Raw genomic sequence first — 27,807 nt, forward strand, 5'->3', positions numbered from 1 at the left:
GCAACCTTTTTTTTTTTTTTTCAACTGAGCCAAATCTCTCCAAAACCACGATAGAAATTTATTTTGAGAGCCATGTTTTTAAAACCGAAAAGTCAGGCCCCCCATACCACATGGCCCGACTGGAGCTGTGTGGAGCCAGCTGCTGGGGCGCGCACTGACAGAGGCTAGGAGCAGAGTCTTGACTCCTGGAGCGGCCGCCTGGCACACAAAAAAGACAAATTAAAAAGTGTAAAGAGCCGCATGTGGCTCGCAAGCCGCGGCTTGCCGACCACTGGTGTAAGCAAATTCTCTAAAAATGTTAAACATTAACTTTGTATGAAATACCTTTGTGAAAATAATAGTAAATTTAAGTTAGCTTGTAAGATTTTGTTGGGTCAATAATAATTAAAAAATTAAGTAATTATAATTCTCCAATTATTTCTCTTGGAGAAGTCACAATTTAGTTGGCAATAGTCTTGTCAACTTTGTGCTCAAACAGCCTAGTTGGGAATCTGTCCTCTCTTGGATATAGAGTAGGAATATTTGGCCCTGGCTCAATTGTCAGCTGCTTTAGTTCCCCTGCTTAGTCTGTGACCTCCCAAGTGTGTACCCCACAAACAACATGTTGGTAGATTTCTCACTCTGCCATTTCCTTCTGCCAGTGTTGCTCACAGGCCAACTGTGAATTTCAGTCAAGTTGTCTGTCACTTGTTACTGTCTCTCTCTCTCCCCAATAATTTTCTCTATGACACTTGACAAACTAGATCTAGGTGAGAAAGTTCCAAAGAAAGCCCAGGGCTCTGTATGAGTAGCAGTGACTCTGAGGGTAAACAAACAAACAAACAAATAAAGAAAACATGTACAAGAATCACTCAAGATAGGGCTTTATATATTTTCTAAAGCCTTTTTACTGTAAGGGGAGCTCCAGACTTCACTATATTATAGTCAAAATGTTATTACTTTGTGTCTTTTCTCTTACTCTAGCCTTTTGAAAATATACCAGAGATATGATTCTCACTTGCTTTCTCTCTCTCTCTCTCTCTCTCTCTCTCTCTCTCTCTCTCTCACACACACACACACACACACACACACACACACATTCTCTCTCATTCTCTCAGTATGGTTACTGATTGCTTTTCTTCTTTGGTTAATTATTTACAGTTTCTGATTTGGATGAAAAAAATAAACTGTTAATTATTAAGCAGGTAAATGAAAAGCACTAAATACAATGTTGAAAGAGTATAAAAAAATGGGTTCTTGGTAACACAAAAACAGTGTAAGACTCCCACAGATTTATAGGTATGTAAAATTCACAAATAAAAGCATGAAAGAAACAATATTATAAAATCCAAATATAGGTGGGAGTTAGCCTTTGAAAGAAAGGAAATTCAGTCACATTCAACAACATAGACCAGCCTTGAGGGCATTATGTTAAGTGAAATGCGTCACACAGAGAGACAAACAGCATCATTCTACTTAGATTGAAGTAACTCAAAGCATCTAATTCATACAGACAGAATATAGAATGGTGGTCATTGGAAAATGGGTTATTATTAATGAGTTTGGAGTTTTTGCTTTGTAACATAAATGATCTGGATTTCTGTTGCCCAACTGGGTGAATTTATAGAGAATGCTGTTAAACTTTATACTTACTAATTAAAATGGTAATGTTTATATTAGCTATTTTACTCTAAGAATGCATTATAGGCAATATGAAGAAAAGAAAAATGAAATGTGTACAACCTATACATTTATTGGGGGGGGCTACCAAACTCTGTTCTGAAGGTCTGAATTTTTGCTGTCATTCTGGACCTGAGAATGAGGTGCTGTGATGCTGAGGATTACTGGAGCCACAACCAGCAGTGCTTTAGAGACACCAGACCTATAACTGGTGATATATGGGGTAGCTATGCCATACCTTGGACTGAATTAGGGTTGACCAAATTCAAAGCCTTCACCTTCAGTCTTGTCCTGAAGGTGTAACTCTTGTGATGAGAACTAATCTTTTGGTACCTTCAACTATATAATATGATATTCTTGAGTATAGCACAATTCTGTAAATTATGCCCCAATTTTTTAATATTAAAATTAAGTTTGGATATCTTGACCATCTTTACATCACTTGACCTCCTATCTTTGGCAACTACCAATGACACTCAGTATCTTTGAATTCACCTTTCTAGGATTCTACATATTGGTGAGTTCATATAATGTCTTTATCTAATATATTATCTCTAAGATTAATATAAAAGTTTACTAATAGTATGACTATTATTATTATTATTTGGTTTTGGGGCCACACCCTGTGATGCTTAGGGGTTACTCCTGCCTATGTGCTCAGAAATCGCTTCTGACTTGGGGGACCATCTGGGATGCCGGGGATCAAACCGAGGTTCATCCTAGGTCAACTGTGTGCATGGCAAAAGCCATACTGCTATGCTATCGCTTCAGTCCCTAGTATGACTATTATTAAAGTTGACAAGATTTCCTGATTTTATATATATTAATATATTATATTGATGTTAAAGTTGATGTTAAAGATTTTGGTTACAGAAAAAAATATATTACATATTAATAATACTGAAATATATAAATAATTATCCATAGTATATCATGTATATATGTATATATACATAAATATATAAAAATATCCTTTATTTTTTCATTTGATAGACACTATCCACACTTAGTGGACACAGATTGTTTCTAAGTTTTGGGTCTGGTAAATAATGCTGTAATGAGGATGGAGTGTAAGTATCTTTTTGGAAGAGTGAGTTCATTTAATTTGGATACATATCTAGTAGATAATTTTTTTATTTAAAATTTTTGTTTAAGCACGATAGTTACAAGCATGTTCATAGTTGGGTTTTAGTCATAAACGAATGCCCCCCCCCCTCACCAGTGCAACATTCCCATCACCAATTTTTTAATATGGTGGTTATTTTTAATTTTTTTTTTTTTGGTTTTTGGGTCACACCTAGCAGAGCTCTAGGGTCACTCCTGACTCCATGCTCAGAAATCACCCCTGGCAGGCATGGGGGACCATATGGGATGCCGGATTTGAACCACCATCCATCTGGACGCAAGGCAAACACCTTACCTCCAGGCTATCTCTCCAGCCCCTATTTTTAATTTTTGAGGAAGCTTCCTATTACTTTCCACAATGACTATACTACTTTGTATATAAACCAATAATTACTAAAGGTTCTCTCTCTTCTTGCCAACATTTATGAATTTGTGTATTTTTTAAAATAGCTAGTCTAACAGGTATGAGATTAGATTTCCTTTAGACTTGTTTTGTATTTTTATGCAGTGATTTCCTGATGATAAATGATGTGGAACACCTTTTAATATATGTTGTTTTGTGTATATGTGTATATACATACATATATATACTTCCATTGTTCCAAAGGTTAAAAGTCATTTCTATTTTAGAACTTTTGAAAGTCATCTCATTTTTTCTACCCTAATTTTCTTATGGTTTGACTGCACACTTAAACTATCACTAGAGGAGTAATTTCAGAAATTACATTGAGATTTAGGACAGATTTTGATGAAAAGATCTAGGACAGGTTTTGATGAATATGGAAGTAAAGGCAGTTATAGAAAACTGTGGGGAGTAGAATAAAAGTTTGGGAAGTAGGGATAAATGAACATTATGTGGAAAGCATAAATATAATACACTGGTCTGAATACAGAAATGAAAAGAGACAGAAATGAAAAGAGAAGATTGATCTGGTGCATGCGGTCTATTCCAGAAGTGGTATGCACTATCTCTAATAAATGATCACCAATTAGAGATAGTAGAACTTGAAAGCAGAGGCCTAGATTTCAGCAGGAACTTGAGCTAGATAAGAAAGATTATGCCAAAATCCAGAGAAATGCCAGATGAGCAGGAATAAAAAGAGCTTAGGGTTTTATAATAATAATTTCTGTCCAAAATGAAGTGAGATTTTCATTTTTTTTGCCTATGGCAATCCTTTTCATTGTGTTTTAAATTGTGTTTTTAAAAGAAAGGATGCTAGTCTAATTTCTAGCAGGATGATTAGGGTTTGCATCAGATGTGCAGGTGTTACTTGACATAGAATTTTCTTATTCTCTGAAAAATTGAGGGTAATTATTGGATGTTTAGATATTATATGTATATATATGCTCACTACTGTCAACTTTCTTGTTTTAAATTTTAAAGGAAATATTGTAGTTCAATTTTTATATTATCCTAATTTAAGGGATGCTAAAATAGCAGGTACATTAAAAACAGTGAAACAATAATATAATCTGAATTAAAGAATTAAAAATTCCAAATGATCCATATTTCTAGAGAGGTAGAATGTGCTATTTTCCATCATGGGAGGACACAAATTATTAAAGTAGAGAATATTTAAAGCTGGCCTAGGGACAGAGGAGGGATTTTAGAACTTTGATGGTAGTAATATTGAAAGCCTACAGCATAAATATTAATACAACTATAAACTATATTACCTTAATGAAATATAAAGGACTCAGATCATAATTGTTTCTGAAGAAAACTGATTCCTTTACTTCCTTCTCTGTCACATTTTGGGATATGACTCAAAACTTTCAAGGAACCGGACTCACTAGTGTAAGTCAGACATGAATGAGTTGACAATTTATGCTAGGATATTGTTTGAGACAAGAAGAGATTTAGCATGATGAATTAAAAAAAAGGAAAGAAAGGGAAGAAACAAAGAAATACAAGGGAAATACTTTCTATTGAAAAATGGTGACCTTCAGAAGGTTCCATAGCTAAGGGTAGTAGTGGTTAAGAAAGAGCTTAAAGAATAGATGACTAAGAAAGAAAGACATCTCAAATAAATAACACTTTTCAGAATTCATATGGGTTGGAACAAAAGGCTTGAAATTGTACTAAATAACTGATCAGTGCTCACTTTGGCAGCACATAGACTAAAATTGGAACAATTTAGATTAGCATGATCCCTGTGCAAGGATGACATGCAAATTTGTGAAGCATTCCATAATAAAAATATAACTAATCATATATTATCTGGTTCCAATAATGGACTAGAAAATTTGTGTATGTTGCATCCTGCATCATTTATATGTATAGACTAAAAGGAAACTACATATGTATATTTTGTATAAAGAGACAGCTATACACACAATGGGAGGTGGTGAAGTCACACCCTCACACCTATCAGCATCAAACTACTCCTGGTTCTGTGCTCATGGGGTCATATATGGTACCAGTGATCAAACAGGTTCAATGCAGCAATACAAGTACCAGTTATTATCTCTGTATTTTCATTCCACCCAACAAAGTACATATAGATATACTGTATGCTATATACATATTCTGCTAAAATATTTTCATTGCTATTACCATATAACAATTCTTTTGTAGTATTTTATATCATTGACTGCTGTTTAGCTTTTCTTGATGATTATTATAATATAAAAATCCTGATGTTTTTAGAGCAGGACAGAATGATCTGTGATATGAGGCTGGTAATTTGCCTTCCCTCAAAAGCAATCGAATGTCACTTATCTCTTTGAGCTGGGATAAGATTTCAATATGAGAACCTTTAATAAGCCAGTCACATTAGGCATTTAAGACCTCCTTAATTTAATTTATATCTCTCTTTTCTTTAATCATTATGTCTTTTTCTATAGTCAGTTAAGAAACATATATTAACCTATTTAATGTCCCCCCCCCCTCTTTTCGGTTATTGGCTGCATTCAGAAGTGCTGCTCTTTTTTTTTTTTTAAATTTTTATTTTGACCATATTGGCTTACATATCTTTCACAGTAGTTTTTTAGGTACATATTATCATTGAATTAGGGGAATACCCATCACCAAATTTGTCCTCCCTCCACCCCCATTCCCTTCCTGCAACCCATATCCCCACCACCACCATCCTCACCACCTGGAGTGCTAGTGTAACTGTTTTTCTCTGTGTATAGCTTGTTGTTGATGGGCTATCTATTCTGTTGTTGTTGACTTTGGGTTTGGTTTTTAAGTCTGATCATGTTTTATTTCCACTCAATGTTCATACGGCTGTTTGGTCCTGGTACCATTTGTTTTTATTTCCCCCCTCAATTCAATAGGCAGAACAAGGTGATTCAAGTTGTGTGGTTCTGCTCTGAGAAGACAAAAAAAAAAAAAAAAAGAAAGAAAAAAGAAAAACAAACATAAAAAACTAACAAGCTACAGTAAAAAATAAAAAAAATAAAAAAGACAGCAACTACTAAAAAAATAAAAAGCACCCAGCAACAACAATAAAACAAATCACCAAATAATAACCACAATAATGAAAAAGAAAGAAAAAAAGAAAAAGAAAAAATTAAAAAAAAAAAGGGAGGAGTTCTGGTGTGGCAAGGTTTTGTGCTTGCCTCCCTTCCTTTTTTTGTTTTTGTTTTTGTTTTTGTTTTTTGCATAGACACAGTAAGTATTGGGTAAGTAAGAAAGGGAATTCCTTTGGCCTAAGTGATTCAGAAGTGCTGCTCTTACTCCTGGTTCTGTCCTCAGATATCATTTCAAGTGGTGCTTGGGGGATCAAATGAGATGCTGGGGATCTAATCTGGCTCAAATGCAAGTAAGGAAAATGCCCGGCCCCTATCCTGTAAGTCTTGATATATTCAAGAGTATTCTAGTATAATGCTGACAGACTTTAGGTGACTAAGAGTTACTTATTTAGTTTGAGAACATGATGAAATAGTAGTAAAAGAAAATAGAGGGGCCGGAGAGATAGCACAGCGGTAGTGCATTTGTCTTGCAAGTGGCCACCCAGGACCGACAGTGGTTCAGTTCCCAGAATTCCATGTGGTCCCCTGAGCCTGGCAGGGGTGATTTCTTAGTGCAGAGCAAGGAGTAACCCTTGAGCATTACTGGGTGTGACACCAAAACCAAAATAAATAAATAAATAAATAACAAAATAAATAACTCAATTTTGAAGAAAATAAAAATTTCAAATTTTAATTTTTAATCTTATTTTTATTTTTAAATTTATATTATTTTTACATTGAATTTTTATTTTATAAGACTTTAAAATCTTTTCTTTAAATGATGTTTTCTATAATTACTAAACTTTAATTAAGATGTCTTAAGATTAAAATAGAATCCCCAATGTCTTTAGAGAATAAACATTAACATGTCAGGAGGATAGGTTCTTATAAAATTACCTTTTAGATAAATTAGAAATTTTTTTTCTTGTATGTGTTGAGGTGCTCCCAGATTGGTTCATAGGACTTGGAGTTGGGTGGCATTGGTCATTTAGTACTTGGACCAGAGATGCAATGCTGAGTGCACACTTGGTGATTCTCAAGGAACTATGTAGTTCTGTGGGCTAAATTCAAGGCCTTGTACATACTAGTGATGCACTCTGGCCCTATAAGATATCTTCATGGTCCTAGAGATTTTTTTAAGAGTCTAGAGAATACAGATGAATTTAAGTGTAAAATAATATTGCCATATTTATCAATGTAGATGAATCTGGAGAACCAGAGGTTAAGTAAAATAAGTGAGCCGTAGAGGTAAACACATGATTTTACTTATAAGAGAGCTAAAATAGTCAAAATCATGAATGTAAGTAAATCATAGTTTCTAGGGGTCGGAGGGAAAGGAAATAGCAGATTTCTCATTATTGGGTAAGAAATTTCAGTTACCAGTATGTAAGATAACTTGTTTCATAGAAATCTCTTGTGACTACAGTAGAAATACTGTATTGTACATCAAGAAACATATACAGCAGATTTATTTATCTTGCCTTACTTTTTCTTATATCTCAGAAAAACATAAGTTCATATGGCCCATACCCATTAGTGCACTGGGCACCATATATGGTGTTAGACATTGAACCTAGGTCAACTGTGTTTAAGGCCAGTATCCTACCTACTCTAGTATCACTGAAGCCCCTATGTATGAAATCAATTTTTGTTTGTTTGTTTGTTTTTTGTTTTTGGGCCACATCCTGTGACACTCAGGGGTTACTCCCGGCTATGTGCTCAGAAATCGCTCCTGGCTTGGGGGACCATATGGGATGCCAGGGAATCGAACTGCAGTCTGTCCTAGGTCAGCTGCATGCAAGACAAATGTCCTACCGCTGAGCCACCACTCTGACCCTTTTAGAAGTCATTTTTGATGCAATCATTAGTGTTTGCAAAAATTTGGGGAATTCTCAGGAAAAAGGCAAAAAATAATGTGAAGTAATGACTATTAAATTAAGTTCACATTGGGTAGGCGCTCACTTCATTTCACAATAATACTTGAGGAGCGTTTATTTGTACATATTTTTCCAAAGAGAATTGGCGTTTAATGAGTGTCTTCATTTTATTTTATCATTTTTAAAACATTTTAAACAAGTTCCCGTTTCTGGGTTAATGGGGGTGAGAAAATAATTTCTACAAAGTAAATGCAAATTAATCTGTCTGGATTAATAGATTTTTTTTTCTTTTCGGTTTTTGGGTCACACCTGGCAATGCTCCGGGATTACACTGGTTCCAGGCTCAGAAATCGCTCCTGGCAGGCTCGGGGGACCATATGGGACTCCGGGATTTGAGTCAATGACCTTCTACATAAAAGGCAAACGCTTTACCTCCATGCTATCTCTCCGGCCCTGGGATTAATAGTTTAACCAAAACATAGTTTAAAAAATGTTTTGGATCCTCAACTAAAAGTGGATGTCAGATCAGATTTATAAAAGAACACAAGCTGAGTGAGGAATGATTAATAATACTACACCAGAGGATAATGTTTCCCACAATCCACCCTCTTGTCAGTACAAACAGCTAGATTCAAAGAAATATATTTTTCCATTGTGAGAGAAACATTTGTAAAACTTATCAGGAAGGGGGAATAAATCATTACAAGCCTAAATGGTATGATATGTTTGGAAGAAAGGAAGAAATCATCAGAAATACTGGAGCTGGTTAGATTTTGAGCTAAATGCACAATAGCTTGGATGTAGAAAATGGCAAAGACAGGTGATAGGAAATTCTGAACACACCTAAAGCCCTATTTCAGTCAGAAATAATAGAAAGAGAAGAGGCAGTGGCATATTGAAATATTTTTCAGGATATACTCGGCGTATAAGACGACCCCCGAATTTTCGGTTGACTTTTTTTGTTTCAAAAGTCTTCTTATACGCCGGAAAATATGGTATATAATTTTCAATATGCTGCTAAACGAAAATTGTCTGAATATTGCCACAAAATGAATGTTCCAACTCGATCCTGCACCAATCACTGCCAGGCTGCTCCAACCGCCTCTCTAACTCAGCCAATCCAAGCAGGCTTTTTATGCATGCAAATTAGACAATGTTCTGGAACCGAATCTACACTGTCAAAAGCCTGCTCAGATTGGCCAGAGTCAGAGAGGAAGTCTATGACAGTATAACCTTTGAACCTTTGCTTGTTGTGATTGGCTCACTGTGGAAGATACAGTTGCAGCACAGGAACATTCTGTCTTATACAGCAAATATAGGCCTAAATCTAATTTTTAACTGTAAAATTAGGGGTCGTCTTAACGCCCAGTCTTCTTATATACCGGAAAATACGGTATTATAAAAACTTCAGTTCTATTTTTTTATGCTTCTCTACAAATTTAGTAAACCTAAGCAATATGCTTTGTTTGAGTCATTACAATTTTTTTTTCACATCAGGGCCTTTGTTAACAGTGGCTGTGGAAAACAAATCTACCCACTGAGATAGACTTGAGAGTTTTCAAGAGTTCCCCTTTTTAGGGTGCCTTTTTGACCCTAAACATTTTTGAGAACTCATCACTTTAATTAAGCCTTGCCTATATGAGACTATTTTAATAGTTATTCCAGGTTTTCTCAGAGTCATGAGTTCCAATTCCAGATTTTGATGCACTCATTAGTATTTTTAAAAATTTGGGGGATCCTCAGGAAAAAGGCAAAAAAATAATGTGAAATAATAATAATGCTAATGACTACTGAATTAAGTTCACATTGGGTAGGCACTCACTTCATCTCACAATAATACTTGAAGAAGATTTGTACATATTTTTTCGAAGAGAATGTGAACTGCCTATGAATTGTTCCATGTGTATGCCACTAGTATAAACTTTGTCAGATGAGAAAAAATAATTTGTAATATTCTCACTGCGGCACTGAGATTTCAGAATGTAAGCAGTATCCCCTTGGAAACTGATCTTTATGTGAACAAACAAAAGGTGCGCCTTAATTGCACCAGAACTGAGATTGCTCCACTCCCCTCAGAAGGAAATTGCATGTATGATCATCACCTTTATAAAATTAGGGATGTGACTCAGCAGTAGGACAATTGCTTTATATGTGTAAGGCTCTGGGTTTAAGTTCTGACATTGCCTAAAATGTATTTCAATAAAGAAGCCATCATCTTTCTTTGCAGTTTCCTTTCTTTGGCATTTGCTCTTTCTTTTATTTTGGCCAGTCCTGTTGCAGCTTCTTCCTTGGTCAATCTTTGATAAGCATTAAACCATGTTCCCTCTACCAAACTTACCACGCAACTCAGCACAAAGCAATCTGCTGCTGATTCGATTGAGTCTTTGATCCTTTCACCTGTTCTGACAGACACAAACATTTAGCTCCAGAGAAACCTTGCAGCCCATTAGTCCTCCAAAGTATCTTTCATGCTGAGCAAAGGGTTTTTCACTGGTCTGCACATGCCAGTGTTTATTCAGCTGGTGAGCAGTGGATGTCTCAGTGCTAACTGTTTTTGTTCTAGGTAGTTTTCTTTCTCAGAAATCCCTTCTATTTATCAAAATGTACCCATTCTTCAAAAGCAGTATCAGAACTAATTCTGGTGTGAACTCTTGTTCAAAGACACTGTTTTTTAATGTTTCTGTCTCCCGAGCCTGTGTTACACAACCTTGCCTATTCTTTTTTTTTTTTTTTGGTTTTTGGGCCACACCCGGTGACGCTCAGGGGTTACTCCTGGCTATGCGCTCAGAAGTTGCTCCTGGCTTCTTGGGGGACCATATGGGATGCCGGGGGATCGAACTGCGGTCCGTCCTAGGCTAGCGCAGGCAAGGCAGGCACCTTACCTCCAGCGCCACCGCCCGGCCCCCAACCTTGCCTATTCTAACAAGATTAACAAGTTCTGTTCTGCAAACAGGACTCTCCATTCCAATCTCCTCTCTTATCTCAAGCTGCACTCAACACCTTTCTTTTTTTCAGTGTGATGCATTTACTTTTGAATCCCATTAAGTCTTTGAAAAAAGACATTCTTTTCTGATAAGAGGATTCAACTGCATGAGGCCTTCCTCACAGTAAGCTTTCAATAAATATCAACCATTACTATGTATTTATAATATAAATCACATCAATAATATTATACTAACATTATGAATATTTAATGATTATACAATTTATGAAATATACTTATGTAAAACATGTATAGTTACACATAAATAAATAAATTTTGTAATTGATGGTATGTTTGTATGATGTCATCTAAAAACTTCTAAGTCGTTGGAATTATATAATGTTACTTTTCTAGGCAGACTTCTCAAAAGCAGGGAGCCATGTTCACACCAGGTAAATTCCATAGACTCAATCTTTTCTTGAAAGAGATGTAAACCAAGCGTGAAGAATCATTGAAACACTGGCCACACATCTGATAACTGGCAATCTCAGAAGGAAAGGAAGGGCCAAGTTCCCACCCTGAAGAAGTCACTCTCTCTGGATCCATCACCCGTAATCAACACTTCACAAATGGCCCTGCCTCACCATTCCTCTACAATTCTCTTTGGAGACACAAATCTGACCAAACTTCAGGTATGCCAGAATTTGAACTTATGTCCCCAGGACTTTTTTGGAGGGCAGACACTCTATCCACCTCCCACCATATCCTCATTTTTCCAGGAGGTCTGGCAGCTGAGAACATATCTCATAAAAGCCACAGTATCAGTAATAGTTCTTTGAATCTCTGGACAAATTTATTTGTTTGATGCTGTCTTTCCTATAGGACAGATCAATATAGGTGCCAATGTGTAGCTGAGGTTATTAAATGTTTGGAGACAAATGAAATAACAGAATGGACAGCTTACAAGAACTTACTAAACCTCTTGCCATTGTCCTAATGAGGTCATTGGAGATACAATCATTTTCATAAATTTGCTGGTCAATGTACTTTTATATCTTTTTTAGTTTTAAATTTTCTTTCTTCTCTTCCTTTTTCTTTCAATTCTTTTTGAAATAATTTTGCTCTCACTTATATAGAAACAAATTATTCTCTAATGACCTCACTGGAGATGAAATTATTTTCACAAATTTGCCTGTAACTGTACTTCTCTTAAAAAATTTTCTCAGGCCGGGCGGTGGCGCTGGAGGTAAGGTGCCTGCCTTGCCTGCGCTAGCCTAGGACGGACCGCGGTTCGATCCCCCGGCATCCCATATGGTCCCCCAAGAAGCCAGGAGCAACTTCTGAGCGCATAGCCAGGAGTAACCCCTGAGCGTCACAGGGTGTGGCCCAAAAACCAAAAAAAAAAAATTTTTTTCTCTCTTCTCTTCCTTTTTATTTCTATTTTTAAATAACTTTTTAATAACTTAATAACTTTAATAGCTTGTTAAATAATTTTATAAATTCTTTTTTAAAACATACTCAATAAACACTTTGTTCAATGAAAATGTAGTGGTTTTTATATTCACATTGTTTTATTAGCTAAATTAATAAACCTGGAAACACAATTTACTAGTCAGTAGAACTTTTTCATAAATGCAGAAACATCTGCTTTTGTATCTTTGGGAAACTTTTTTCTTTTGCATTTTTACAGGCTTGAAAAAAAGCTGTGCTCCTTAAATATCCCAGTATGAGTCATTTGCTTTACCAAACAGCTGCTTAGCCAAATGCTCTCCATTTTAAGTTGTACAGTTAAATGACTTTCTCCCATAATTTTTTTATTTTTGCCTAGAAGCTGGAAAAATGTTGTGTAGTTATTTTCCTAGGATTCTAAAGAAATACAAATCTTCATTTGACATGGGAGAATATAAATTTCATTGAGGTTGTAGGAATTTACTTACCTCAAATTAAAAGCTGTTTGTATACACTATGCTTTTTTTGGGTCACAGGATACTACTTATGGTAGATATTTTCCCAGACAGCCTCTGGAACATCTTCACATTCAAATTCATTCTACCTATTCTCTTATTTGAACTTTGCAGGTCTTTGTTCTTTTGTCACAAATGACCACATGTTATGTAGGTAGGAAATCTGTATTGAGAACCATTGGCAGAAGTAATTTACTTCAGTAAGTGCAAGGAAGTGGCAAGAATTTTTAATACATTTTTTTGTAAACTGGAGCTACACATCAATTTGTAAACTTAGCAATTAGGATGCCTTAACTTATTTTTGAATGATAATTGCACAGAATCATTTGTGACTTTTATCTAAGACAACCACATTCAACTATGTACAAAGACCTGGGCTTGAAATGATCATTTAACAATACTTTTTTTTTGCAATAAGTTCACAGCAATGAATTTTTGGCTCATATCATTTTCTTGTACTAAAAATGGGAATTTTATTATTACATTCTTTAATTATGGAGAGTATAATCAGTTAATTTATAGTTGTCTTTTGTGGGGGGAAGAAAAGTGCTATATATTCTGAAAAAACCTAGGAAAGAAGACACTTTAATGTTTAGAAAGAACAAATGAAAGAAAATAGATAAGATTGTCCAGAAACCTTGTTTACACTACAACTATTCTCTGCAGGGTTTCAATTTGACATGAAGTCTTCCACTTTGCAGAGGCCAGCACAAGTTTCAGAGCAGACAGACATTAATTTGGATACAGTAAGTACAACATAATGTTCAAATCACTGGTTGTTAAAAATCAATTTTTACTACTATCACAAGTCCCAGGCTTCCAAGCCCTTCCACTGTGACATTCTACATCCCACAAAAGTGCCCTGTGACGTCAGAACAAATGAGGATAGGAGAAAATGACAGAGGAGAAAATAGTAACATTATCCTTTAGATAGGCAGAGACCTTCTGACCATCACATACCAGTAAATGCTCTGCAAAGGGCACCTGTTTCTAGGTAGATTAGTCATCTATTTTCTGGGAAAAGGTCTAAATGTATTATCTTCAAGAATGAGAACATTTGCTCTACTAACGCTTATTTTCCTTATCTATATTTAAAACTCTTGGATGCCCTGACTTAGTTTTCAGAATAGACTCCAGGGGAAACAGCTGTTGATGAGCTGTTTTCTCTATTGAGAGAGAGGACTCTCTTCATCAGATTTACTCACTGTGGTAGACTTGACTTTTTTTTTGCTTGTTCGCAAAGGATTAAATAATAGATTTTTCTCTAAAAAAAAAGATTGAGGAACACAAACGATAATAATAATTATTATTATAATTATAATATTCTAATAATAATATAAAATAATCCTAGTAGTCTTTGTCCTATGTTAAAATCATAAAATTCAGTTATACCATATTACACCAAAAGTCTATGTAATAGTTTCAAGTACTTATACTAATTCTACCCTATTCCAGACATTGTATCAAGTGATTAACATAGTTAAATTCAATCCATTTATTAAATGACTTATACAATTATAAAAATGGCTTTTATAAAAATTATCATATTTTATTGATAATAATTACTTTATTTAAACATGATGATACATTCCTTTTTTTTTACTATCTTTTTAAGCACCATGATTAGAAACATGTTTGTAGTTGGGGTTCAGTCAAAAAAAGTAGAAACCCCTTCACCAGCAGTGCAACTTTCCTACCACCAATGCCACCCATCTTACTCCTCTCCCAAACCCTGCCTGTCTTCGAGTTATTTCTCTAACTGAACTCACCACTCTTTCTGGTAAGCTTCATATTGTGGGCTAGTCTTTCCAGCCCTCATCTCTATTGTCGTAGGGTATTATTGCTATGCTGTCTTTTATTTTTCTTAAATCCCACAGATGAGTGAGACTATCCTGTTTCTAACTCACTTCCTCTGACTTACTTCACTCAGCATAATAGTTTCCATGTCCATATATATATAGGAAAATTTCATGACTTCATTTTTCCTGATCGTTTCATAGTATTCCTTTGTGTATATATACCACAGTTTCTTTAGCCACTCATCTGTTGTTGGGAATCTAGTTGTTTCCAGACTCTGACTATTGTAAATAGAACTGCAATGAACATAGGCATGCAGAAGGCATTTTTGTATTCTGATTTTTGTGTTTGTAGGGAATATCCTTAGGGGTGGTATTGCTGGATCATATGTGAGCTCAATTTACAGTTTTTTGAAAAATCTCCATATTGATTTTCAGAATAGCTGGACTAGATGGCATTCCCACCAGCGGTGAATGAGAGTTCCTTTCTCTGCACATACATACCAGCACTGATAGTTCTTGTTCTTTGTGATGTGTGCCCTCTGTGGCATGAGATGGTAACTCATGTGGTTGGTTTTTTTGTTTGTTTGTTTGTTTTAGTTTGGGCCACATCTGGTGTCGCTCAGTGGTTACTCCTAGCTGTTAGCTCAGAAATCGCTCCTGGCAGGCTCGTGGGATCAAATGGGAAGACAAGAACTAAACCAGGCTTTGACCCAAGTTAGCCGTGTGCAAGGTAGATGCCCTACTGCTGTGCTATCACTCTAGCCCCTCCCCCACTGTTGTTTTGATTTGCACCTCCCTGATAATTAGTGATGTGGAGCATTTTTTCATGTGCCTTTTGGTCATTTGTATTTCTTTTTTAGAAAAGTGTCTGTTCATTTCTTCTCCCCATTTTTTGAAGGGGTTAGATGTTTTTTCTTATTAAGTTCTTTCAGTACCTTGTATATCTTAGATATGAACCCCTTATCTGATGGGTATTGGGTGAATAGTTTCTCCCTTTCTGTGGGTGGCCTTTGAATTCTAGTCACTATTATCCTTTGAGATACAGAAGAGTCTCAGTTGAATGTAGTCCCATTTGTTGATCTCTCTGCTTTTGTTTTTTGTTGTTGTTTTTTTTTGACATTGGTGTTTCATCCTTGAAGATGCTTTTAGTCTCAATATCATAGAGTGCTTTACCTATGCGTTCTTCTATATACCTTATGCTTCTGGGTCTGATATCAAGGTCTTTAATCTATTTTGATGTGATCTTGTGCATGATGCTAGATGGAGGTCTGAGTTTGCTTTTTTGCATGTGGCTGACCAGTTGTCCCAATACCACTTGTTGAAGTGGTTTTCCTTGCTCCATTTGGAATTTATTGCCCCTTTATCAAAGATTAATTGACAGTATGACTGGGGTCATATTCTGAATATTCAAATCTATTCCATTGATCTGAGGTTCTGTCTTTATTCCAATACCACCTGTTTTTAATGATTATTGTTCTGTAATACAATTTAAATTTGGGAAATTGATGCCTTCCATCTTTTTCCTAAGTGATGCTTTATCTATCCTTGGGTGATTATAGTTTACAATGAATTTCAAGAGTGTTCAATCCACTTATTTGAAAAATGCCATAGGTATCCTAGGGGAATTGCATTAGATCTGTGTAATGCTTTGGGGTGTATTGTCATTTTAATTATGTTAATCCTCCCAATCTATGAACTGGGTATGTGTCTCCATTTCCTTGTGTCCTCTTTTATTTCTTGAAGCAGTGTTTTATAGTTTTCTATGTATAGGTCCTTCAGCTCTTCAGTTAATTCAGTTCCAAGGTATTTGAGTTTCTGTGGCACTAATGTGAATGGGATTGTTATTTTAATGTCCATTTTTTCTCTATCATTATTTGTATACAAGGAAGCCAATTAAGTTTGTGAGTTAATTTTGTAGACTACCACCTTATTATATAAATATTTTGTTTCAAGAAGCTTTTTGTAGAATCTTCAAGGTTTTCTAAATACATTATCCTGTCATCTGAAAACAGTGAGAGCTTGACTTCTTCCTTTCTTATCTAGATGCCCTTGAAATCTTTTTATTGTTAAGTGCTATGGCAAATACTTACAGTACTATGTTAATAGGAGTGGTAAGAGGGGGAAGTCTTGCCTTGTGCTGGATTTTAGAGGAAATGCTTTTAGTTTATCCACATTGGGTATAATATTTGCTATTGGCTTGTGGTAAATGGCCTTTACTATACTGAGAAAAGTTCCTTTCATTCCCATCTTGTTGAGAGTTTACATCATGAATGGGCATTGGACCTTATCAAATGCTTTTTCTACATCTATTGAATGATCATATGGTTTCTATTTTTTCCTTTGTTGATATGGTGTATTATGTTGATATTTGCATATGTGAGTCCATCCTTGCCTCTCTGGAATGAAACCAACCTGTCATGAGTATGACCTTCTTGATGAGGTGTTGAATCCTATTTGTTAGATTTTGTTGAAGATCTTCGCATCTATGTTCATCAGGGAATATGGTCTGTACTTTCCTTGTATGCTTTTGGTATCAGGGTGATATTTGCTTTATAAAAAGTATTTGGGACTGTTTATGTTTGTTCATTTTCCTGGAAAAGCCTGAAAAGATCCTCTTGAACGGTTTGAAAGAATTTGTTAGTGAATTCATCTGGGTCTGGGCTTTTGTTTTTGGGAAGATTTTGATTTCCATTTTAATTTTCTCAGTAGTTATGGGTCTAGATGGGTCTCAATAGTTATGGGTTTAGATATGCTATATATCTAGCATAGATATGATATGTATCTATCATAGATATGGATTTAGTTATGGGTCTCAATGTTATAGGTTTAGATATGCTAGATCATCCTGTTTCAACCATGGAAAATTATAAGAGTCCAAGAATTTATCCATTTTTTTCCAGGTTCTCTTGTTTTGTGGCATAGTTTCTCAAAGTAGACTCTTATTACCATTTGAATCTCTGTATTATCTGTAGTAATCTTCCCCTTTTAATTTCTAATTTAGTTTATTAAGTTTATCTTCCTTTGTGAGTTTTGCTAGTGGTTTACCGATCTTGTTTACTTTTTCAAAAACCAACTTTTGCTTTTGTTGATCTTATGGATTATTCTTTGGATTTTCACTTCATTAATTTCTATTCCAAACTTTGTTTTTTTTTTCCTTCTGTCTATATATTTTTGGTTCATTTTGTTGATCAATTTTAATTTTATAAGCTGTGTCATTAAGTTATTTATGTAGGCCCCTTCTTTTCTCATGAGTGCTTGCAAAGATATAAATTTTCCTCTTAGTACTGTTTTTTGCTGTGTTCCACAAATTCTAATAAATTGTTACTTCATTATAATTTGTTTCAGGAATATTTTGATTTTCTCTTTGATTTTCTCTCTGACTCACTGCTTGTTCAGTACTGAGCTATTTAATTTCTAGGTGTTACAGTTTTTCCTCTGTGTCTGTCTGTAATTCACTTCTAATTTCAGTGTATTATGATATGAGAAGGTAGTTCTTACAATTTATATTCTCTTGATTTTATGGAAGTATGTTTTATGGGCCAGCATGTTGTCTGTCCTGGAGAATGACCCATATACATTAGAGAAGAATGTGTATCCAGGTGTTTTATTGGTTGGAGAGCTCTATACAACCTACTAGTCTACTTTCTTCCATTTCTCCTTGTTGAGCTAGTATTTATTCTTGTTAGGTTTCAGCTTGGTTGACCTATTAAAGGGTGTTAGAGTAGTGTTGAGGTCTCACACTATTATTGTATTGCTATTGATGTTTTCTTTTAGATTTGTTCAAAAATTGTTTTAGATGTTTTGATGGCCCTCATTGCATGCATATATGTTTAGGAGTGTGATTTCTTTCTGTTATACATATCCCTTGATTTTACAAAATGCCCATTTTGTCCTTTATAAATTTTTGAATTCTAAAGGTTGTGTCATCTGATATTAATATGGCCACTCCAGTTTTGTTAAGGTAGTTGTTTGCTTGGATGATTGTCCTCCAACCTATGATTTTGAGTTTATATTTGTTCTGACTATTCAGATGTTTTTTTTTATATGGAGCAGAATGTTAGATTCAAATTTTGATCCATTTATTCTTAGTCTTTTAACTGGTATATTTATTTCCCTGAAGTTCAGAGAGATAATTGTCATGGGATTTAGTGTCATCTTTGTGTAGCAGTTTGGTGTGTCTATTGGTCTGTCTTGTCTTAAATTAGACCTTTCAATTTGTCTTTTTTTTCATTTTTCTTTATTTAAACATCTTGATTACAAATATGATTGTGATTAGGTTTCAGTCATGTAAAGAACACCCCCTTTCACCAGTGAAACATTCCCACCACCAAAGTCCCAAATCTCCCTCCATCCCACCCCACCCTCACCTGTACTCTAGACAGGCTTTCCAGTTCCCTCATTCATTCACATGATTATGGTAGTCCTCAGTGTTGTTATTTCTATAACTGCACTCACCAATCTTTGTGGTGAGCTTCATGAAGTGAGCTGGAAGTTCCAGCCCTCCTCTCATTGTCTCTGAGGATTGTTGCAAAGATGACTTTTATTTTTCTTAAAACCCATAGTTGAGTGAGACTATTCTGCATCTCTCTCTCTCCCTCTGATATATTTTACTCAGCATGATAGACTGCATGTACATCCATGTATAGGAAAATTTCATGACTTCATCTCTCCTGACAGCTGCATAATATTCCAATGTGTATATGTACCACAGTTTCTTTAGCCATTCGTATGTTGAAGGGCATCTTGGTTGTTTCCAGAGCCTGGCTATTGTGAATAGTGCTGCAATAAATAAAGGTGTGAGGAAGGGGTTTTTGTATTGTATTCTTGTGTTCTTAGGGTATATCCCTAGGAGTGGAATAGCTGGATCGAATGGGAGCTCAATTTCCAGTTTTTGGATGAATCTCCATATTGCTTTCCATAGAGGTTGGACTAGATGGCATTCCCACCAGCAGTGGATAAGAGTTCCTTTCTCTTCACATCCCCGCCAGCACTGATTGTTCTCATTCTTTGTGATGTGTGCCAATCTCTGTGGTGTGAGATGGTATCTCATCGTTGTTTTGATTTGTACCTCCCTGATGATCAGTGATGAGGAGCATTTTTTTCATGTGCCTTTTGGCCATTTGTATTTCTTTTTTTTTTTTTTTTATCAAAGCGTCTGTTAATTTCTTCTCCCCATTTTTTGATGGGATTTGATTTTTTTTTCTTGTAAAGTTCTGTCAGTGCCCTGTATATTTTGATATTAGCCCTTTATCTGTTGGGTATTGGGTGAATAGTTTCTCCCATTCAGTGGGTGGCCCTTGTATCCTGGGCACTATTTCTTTTGAGGTTCAGAAGCTTCTCAGTTTAATGTATTCCCATTTGTTTATTTCTGCTTGCACTTGTTTGGAAAGTGCAGTTTCCTCCTTGAAGATGCCTTTAGTCTCAATGTCATGGAGTGTTTTACCTATGTGTTGTTTTATATACCTTATGGTATCAGGTCTGATATCAAAGTCTTTAATCCATGGCTGGTTTTGAGTCTGTCAAGTTTCTGAATTGTTGTTTATCCATGATGCTAGATATACTTTCTTCAAACCTAAATGCAGGGATGGCAAACAAGTTCGACACAAAGAGGCAAAATTTTAAACTGTTGAGAGTCAGAGAGCCACACCACGCAGTGACCTGCCAAAACAGACAAACACTCACACAAAAGCATATAATTTTAACAAAATATATTAAACACATATTGCGTTTTGCCATTTTGACTGAGGGTAAAGATCCTGCAGTGATAGTGAGGGTGTGCTGCATCCTCCACATTAAGAATTAATGGCAAGATGTGACCCAACATGTGTCACGTGGGCCCCCCTGCTCGCTGGCCCGTTCAGTTGTTTCCGAGGGATGGAAGACAGGATGACGCAGCCTGGGGGTGGGACTACGCACTCAGAGGTCCCTCCTCAGAAGCAGCAAAACAAAATCCAAACTTAGCAAAGAGCCACAGTATACAAAATAATGAAAAGAGGCAAAGAGCCGCATTCATTTTGGCCAGGAGCTGCGTGCAGCTCGAGAACCGCGTGTTCACCACCCCGCCTAAATGTTAGTCTGGCTGGGTAAGGTGTTCTAGGTGAAGCATTTATTTCATGAGTTTTGTCACTTTATCCCACCACTGCCTTAAGGCTTTGAGAGTATCTTCTGACAGTTCTGCTGTAAATCTAAGTACACTCCTTTGAATGTAATTTCTCTTTTTGATCTTGCTGCTCTTGGTATTCTATTCCTATTCGTGGGATTCATCATTGTGACTAGATGTGTAGTCATCATGATATTCTTTATGTACTATAATTACAGATTTCTCTCTAGACATATTTTTAAGACTGTTTTCTCTTCAACTCTTGGAGTTCATTAGGCTAACAAAATAGTAACTATGCCTATATTTTCTCTATGGCTTGTACCAATTGCTTGCTTTCAGCTAGATCTAGAAATCATTCAATCATACAGTGGCCATGGGTCACTATAATGTCCTTAAGTTTTAACAACTCGATGTAAATATGAGTAAAAAAATCTTCCTTGATGTCTTTTACATGTGGGTTTATGGGGATTATAGATGCAGTGCCAGCCCAGAATAACCACCATTGTACTGCTGCATAGGTCCTTGGGTGCTCAGGATAACTAAATCTTTTTCTCTCCCTTAGTCCTCCCAAACTATGCATCTGGAAAGCATTATCTTCTCTGAGTCCAGTTGAAAGAGAAACTTTACCATGGGAGAAAGGAAAGCCTTTTGTAATGAGAATTTAAATGTTTTGTGTTACAATTTGGTGGAAATACAAATTATAAGAAAGTATATACTGATTCTTGTACTAGATTCTGGGCAGATATTGAAGTGCTAAATGTCATATATTAATAAAAGAGAAAGAAAATAATACTATTCACTGGAGACATCCACACAGAGGCTGTCTATAGCTTTCAGTGATTAATGTATCAAAGACAAAGTATGGATGAGTCAAATAAGCTCTATGTAGCTTTAATCTGAAAATTTATCTTGATATCAACTATTCAACCTTACTGATTTCATCAATTATAATCTTAATTTCTTCAATTTTTGATCTTCTAAAACACTGATATTTTCTGGAATTTAATTTTTACTTATTTTATTTTTTTTACTATATATCTCAGGCTTTCTGAGAAAATCTTCAAATAATTAGAAATAATCCTGATTCTTACACATTTGAATTTGTATGCTTTTCTCTACTTTTAGTGATGGGATAATGTTGATAAAAACAGGTCAAGGGAGTTGTAGTGATAGTCTAATAGGTAATAGATAGTATAGCAGGCAATTTATTCCTGGTACCCTATAAGGTTCCCCCAAACCCTCCAGGTCTGATCTCGGAGTTCACAGCCATGTCAGAAGTGCAATAGTGTAGATTTTTTTAAGGTACTGAATCAATTGTGCCAATTGTGAACTCAATTTCCTCTTTTTCAAAGGATCAGATAGTTCTTTATAAATATGTGCTAAGCATCTTCCAATATATGTCAATGTAGTATGGCCTCCTAGAAGTCAATGGACACCATGAACATGTGAGACATGCATATTATTTTATGAGCATTGAAGGTTCTATAGGCTGAGGAGGCATTCCAGTCCTTCACCGTCCTTTGCCCATTTTCTAATTAAAAATAAAATCCAACTGGTCTCTATTTTTATAACCTAGAAAAATGTAGTCCAGTGGTATTGGTAATACCCTTTCTATATAACAAACCAATCTTTTTGTAAAGTAATTTTTGTAAAGTAATTTTATGAAGTATCCCCTGCTCCATTGGTGTTCCACGTCATCATTGCTAGCTTGCTCTAGATATACTGCCATGCAAATTCTCTATACATGATCGAAGTGATATTTCCATGCCTGATGTTTTTTACTTACTCATTCAGACCCAAAGTGAGAACTCAGGAATAGGGACTCAGAAAACAGTATGCCTCAAATAAATGTCACTGCCCTTGTTTGCATTTCTGATGAGGATTGATCTTTAGTAACACTTAAATGAATAGACAAAGTCTATTTTGGTAAAGCCCCTTCACATAGTATGCCACTCAGTGCACCAGTGATGTAAATGATAAGTAGAAAGAAGAGATCTTTAGTCCAGAGGAAAAAAGGAGAACTTTGAGAAAAAACTAAAGACAAAATAAAACAAAAACAAGACAAGGGGCTGGAGTGGTGGCACAGCGGTAGGGTGTTTGCCTTGCATGAAGCTGACCTAGGATGGACCACAGTTCAATCCCCCGGAGTCCCATATGGTCCCCCCAAGCCAGGAGTAATTTCTGAGCACAGAGCCAGGAGTAACCCCTGAGCATCACCAAGTGTGGCCAAAAAACCAAAAACCAAAACCAAAACCAAACCAAAACAAAAAGCAAGGCATGACTTCCTTTGAATAATGCAGTGAAGCCTTAGGAAAAAAAATAATATAATAAATTTTATTTGCCCTGTATATGTCAGGGCAAAATATTCATTTTGGAAGGGAGTTACTTGCTTTAATCAGTTGCTTTATTATAGAAGCTTTCTCTCTGTTTCTCTCTATATGGATATATGACAACATCATTAGTCACTTAATGATGGTTTAATTAGAATGAAACCATTGAGATATTTTCTTCACCCTTTCGGTAAAATAAGGAATGGGGGAAATGTGGGGGTGGGACACAATGAGAACAATGTTTTATGAAAATGACAACATATTTTATATTTAAATTATATTTTTTATGTTGGAGGTTTAAGTAGATTATAATATAGAAAGAAAAAGCTGTAAATGAGCCCATCAAGAAAGTGAGATTTTAATGGTCCACACAGGGGACAATTAGTTTTTCTAGGGAAATTTATGGTACCTCCTTAGAGCAACTGGAGGAAAGGAACCCAGTCTTATTTCTCAGGACCACTAACATCTGAAAGTAGCAGCTTCTTTCAGTCTCTCAAGAGCTATCATGTTGAAATGCTGAGAAGAAATACTTCTAGACCTTTTGTAACAGAAAAATCTGTCTTTAATCAATCAAACAAACAAAGAAACAACAACAATAACAACAAAGCACGTAGCATGAGAGAAAGATAAAAAGTTTCCATATGTAAGTCTGACATTTGTAAAGAATATCTCTTTACAATATTTTTTTTCCCTTAGGCTTCCTAAGAATATGGGAAGTAAAGAGAAAAGCTAAAAGTGTATATATTAACAACCTCCCAAGATTCAGATTGTCAATAACAAGTCATTATATTCAATGGTTCTCTTAGAATCCATTGTTGTTGCTATCCCCATTCCTTCCAGTTGTCACCCTTCCTGACCATTTCTGAGTGGTTAAGTGAGGAGTCTAACCAAAGAGAAGGTAGATTGTGCTTCTATTTGTGTATCTATCTGGCTACTTCCTCCTAGTCTGATTGGATCAACATGACCTCTCTAAGTGGATTTCCACTGTTTTTAAGGTTCACACAGGTTTGAGAAATACTACTCTTTCTTCAGACAGGTTTGGAACTATTCTCCATTTGATTAATACAACCTCTCTAGTTGCTTTCTCTGCACCTTTTTGGCTTCCCTGAAAATGGGATTAAGGGACTGAAGCAATTCTATAGGGAATAGGGTACTTGACTTGCACTAAGCTGAACTAGGTTAGATCTCTAACAACTATATGGTTTCCAGAGTTAGGAGTAAATTCTGAGCATGACTGAGTATAATTCAAAAACCAAAATAAAAAGCTAAATTTATTTCATCTCTGAGATGAAGTCTCATTTCCATGGTACACAAAGTTAAACAAAGTTACCTCAAACATGATACAAATAATGGTGAACTGCTCCTTCCAGATCAAAACAAAAACAAGGGGCCCGAGCAGTGGCTCAGCAGTAGGATTTTGCCTTGCAAGAAGCTGACCTAGGATGGACCAGTTTGATCCCAGGCATCCCTTGTGGTCCCCCAACCTAGGAACGATTTCTGAGTGCAGAGCCAGGAGTACCCCATTAGTGTCACTGGGTGTGGCCCAAAAACCAAACCAAACCAAACCAAACAAACATGATCCCCAAACTGGATTGTGAGCAAATAGAGGAGAATAAACCATTCATTGTTTATAAATTTCAAGAAACAAGCTATTAAAGTTCCAGGTATCATTTTAAAGCCAACAGATCTAAAGAAATGAATAAAAATTAACTAGGATTCATTATATTAAAGCATTTTCATAATCATTGGAACCACCTGCTGCTCAATTACAAATTCTAAATGGATTTTAAGAATTATTGAAGATTAAATGTGAACTCTCTAAAACTATTTATTAAAATATAAGTAGGTCAAAACCATTATTCAGAGTATAGTTCATGTAACACCTTTTAGATTTTACTCACCTAAAATAAAAAAATATTGATTTGTTGCTTGACTATTATAAAATTCACTGCATAATAAAAAGACACTGGAATTCAAAATTATTTTTGATATGTAAATATTCATATTATATATTAAATATCTATAGGTTATGCTTAACATACTTTGCAAAATGTATATGTCACTACTTATAAGAATTTTGTTTTTAAGGTAACAAAATATCATTTTTGAATGATAAAAAAGGTTTTATTGTATCTAACCTTATTTTTTCTGTAGGTAGTAGATACCTCTATGGATTAATTATAAATAATAGATGCTTTATTAATTACCTATATTTTGAAATTATCACCAACCTTAGGGCTGAAATTTGAGCTGTATTTCTTCTTAAAGGCTTCAGAAAAATATAATACAGGTAAACTGAGTGAAGTTATTATGTTTTGTTGTTAGTAGATTTTATATACTAGAACTTTGTGACTGGAGTGGTCTATTTTCATTCCTATGAGATATTTGCGCTGACAGCACTGCCCCCTAGTGTTTCTTCATTTTGGTGCAACATGCGTAGAGGAAAAAATACCCCAAATTTATTTACACAATATGGTTTTGTAAGCTTTTTTGGCATTATACCACATTTGTCCTTATAAAATATTATAAAATATTAAAACTGCATTACTTTTTAACCAATTTCATGAAAACAGACATTTTATGCCATTTAATAGTTTCTAACAATGAAATGAGAGACAAATGACCTAATATTCTGATGTGCCTATTATGTTAGGTATATAAAAAATGTGATTTTAATATTGAAGTCTTTAGCTTCAATAAATAAAAGAAAACACAAGGAAATGAATTTTTTTTTGTTTATTAGATAACACCCGGCAGTGCTCAGGGGTTCCTCCTGGCTCTAAGCCCAGAAATTGCTCCTGGCAGGCTTAGGGGACCATATGGGATGCCGGGATTCAAACCACTGACCTTCTGCATGCAAGGCAAACGCCCTACCTCGATGCTATCTCTCCGGCCCCATTTATTTTTTGTTTTTGTTTTTTGACAAGGAAATGGAAACATATACCTGATCATGGGATAGTAGGATAAATTTAATTAAAATGGCAATACTTGGGCCCAGAGAGATAGCACAGCGGTGTTTGCCTTGCAAGCAGCCGATCCAGGACCAAAGGTGGTTGGTTCGAATCCCGGTGTCCCAAGGAGCTATTTCTGAGCAGACAGCCAGGAGTAACCCCTGAGCACTGCCGGGTGTGGCCCCCCCACCAAAAAAAAAGGCAATACTTCCCAAAGCAATAACTCCACCCCGAATCTACCTGCAAAACCCGCCCAATTCTGAGAAGGGTCTTGGGCGGATATTACGTGTATCTTTACCTGCAAGACCCCGCCCATTCCTTGGAGGGTTAGATAAGGCCTTTGCACCAAGGGATTAGGGTCTTTACCAGCATGGAGAGGTAGCAGAAGCAGAGATGGCGGAGAGACAAGTACAATGCAGGGCGGAATACAGCATAATTGGTTATGATATAGGCCACACACGTGGGCCAGGGCCAATAAAGATGTTATCTCTCATAAAGCCTGTTTGAGTGAGTTTGATTCCCACCATGACCACCTGAAGGTGATGACCTGCGGTTAATGGGGGGATGGAGCTATGTGGCCGGGGCCTAAGGACAAAGCCTCGATTTCCACCATCCAAGCCCATCCAAAGCAGTGTTTTACTACATAGATTTCATGTAATCCTTATAAGAATACCGATGAACACTCCTTGATAAAGGGGCAAGAAATATAAAGTGGAACAAAGAAATCCTCTTCAACAAGTGATGTTGGGAAAACTGGTCAACTACATGAAAAAAGTGAATGCAGACCTCTAATTAATGCCATGCACTAAGGTCAAATCCAAATGGATTAAATACCTTAATATCAGACCTGAAAACATAAAGTAAAAGAAAAAAGAAAACAAACATGAACAATTCTGTAATCATGGTGTTAAAAAGGAAAACTTGAAATCTCAGTAAACTTAATTCAACAAGTAACTTTTATGAAGTTATTCATAAATTCATAAAAGAATATCTTCATACTTTTTATCTCATTTAGGGAAAATAATAGAGGTGTGGAAGAAATAGAGCTGAACAAAAACTTTCAGTGATACATTTATCAGATATAACAGATACTAAAATTTTGAGATTATACTTTAGTAATAATACTTTTCTTCTGCCATATTCTGAAGTGCTCAAAAGAAGCTCCTAGTCAGGTGCTCAAGACACAACGCAGTTTCTGGGTTCACAGAGTCTCCCAAATGAAAAGCATATGCTACATTCATTTGAGCCATCTCCCTGACGTAAAGCATTCCAATTTTCCAGAGTGCACTTCACAAACCACTGAAAAGAACATATTTAAATTTTCATAGATTTGCTAAGCATGAATTTTATAAGAAATTATAAAAATGTTGACAAATCAGTGAAATCATATTTAACACTTTTACATAGTAAAAAATTCCTGCCCGCAGGAGTTTAGAATTGAGATTCTGGCACTGTTGAGTTTAATCATGATAAATTTGATCATAGGGTGGGTGATCAGGGTGGCTTTGTCTGTTAGATGTATCTCTGCTGCCATTATCCAGCAGCCTGTATTCTTGTCATTGATGTTTGAAATTTAACACTGATGTGACAAGGTGTATACATTTTTGAATTTTGTTATTA

At 35.7% G+C, this 27,807-nt stretch overlaps 1 protein-coding gene and 1 non-coding gene across 3 annotated transcripts in view; one reads left to right on the forward strand and one right to left on the reverse strand.

The window, feature by feature from the left end:
• The window catches only part of DLGAP1 (DLG associated protein 1), an 882,390-nt gene that overhangs the window by 453,542 nt on the left and 401,041 nt on the right, over positions 1-27,807 (reverse strand). The gene's annotated exons all lie outside the window — the stretch shown is intronic.
• On the forward strand, positions 4,882-4,983 carry LOC126004866 (U6 spliceosomal RNA). The gene has a single exon (XR_007494100.1). It is a non-coding gene; the product is annotated as a U6 spliceosomal RNA (small nuclear RNA).

The sequence above is a fragment of the Suncus etruscus genome, chromosome 3 (assembly GCF_024139225.1).
Source record: "Suncus etruscus isolate mSunEtr1 chromosome 3, mSunEtr1.pri.cur, whole genome shotgun sequence".
NCBI classification, from domain to species: Eukaryota; Metazoa; Chordata; class Mammalia; order Eulipotyphla; family Soricidae; genus Suncus; species Suncus etruscus.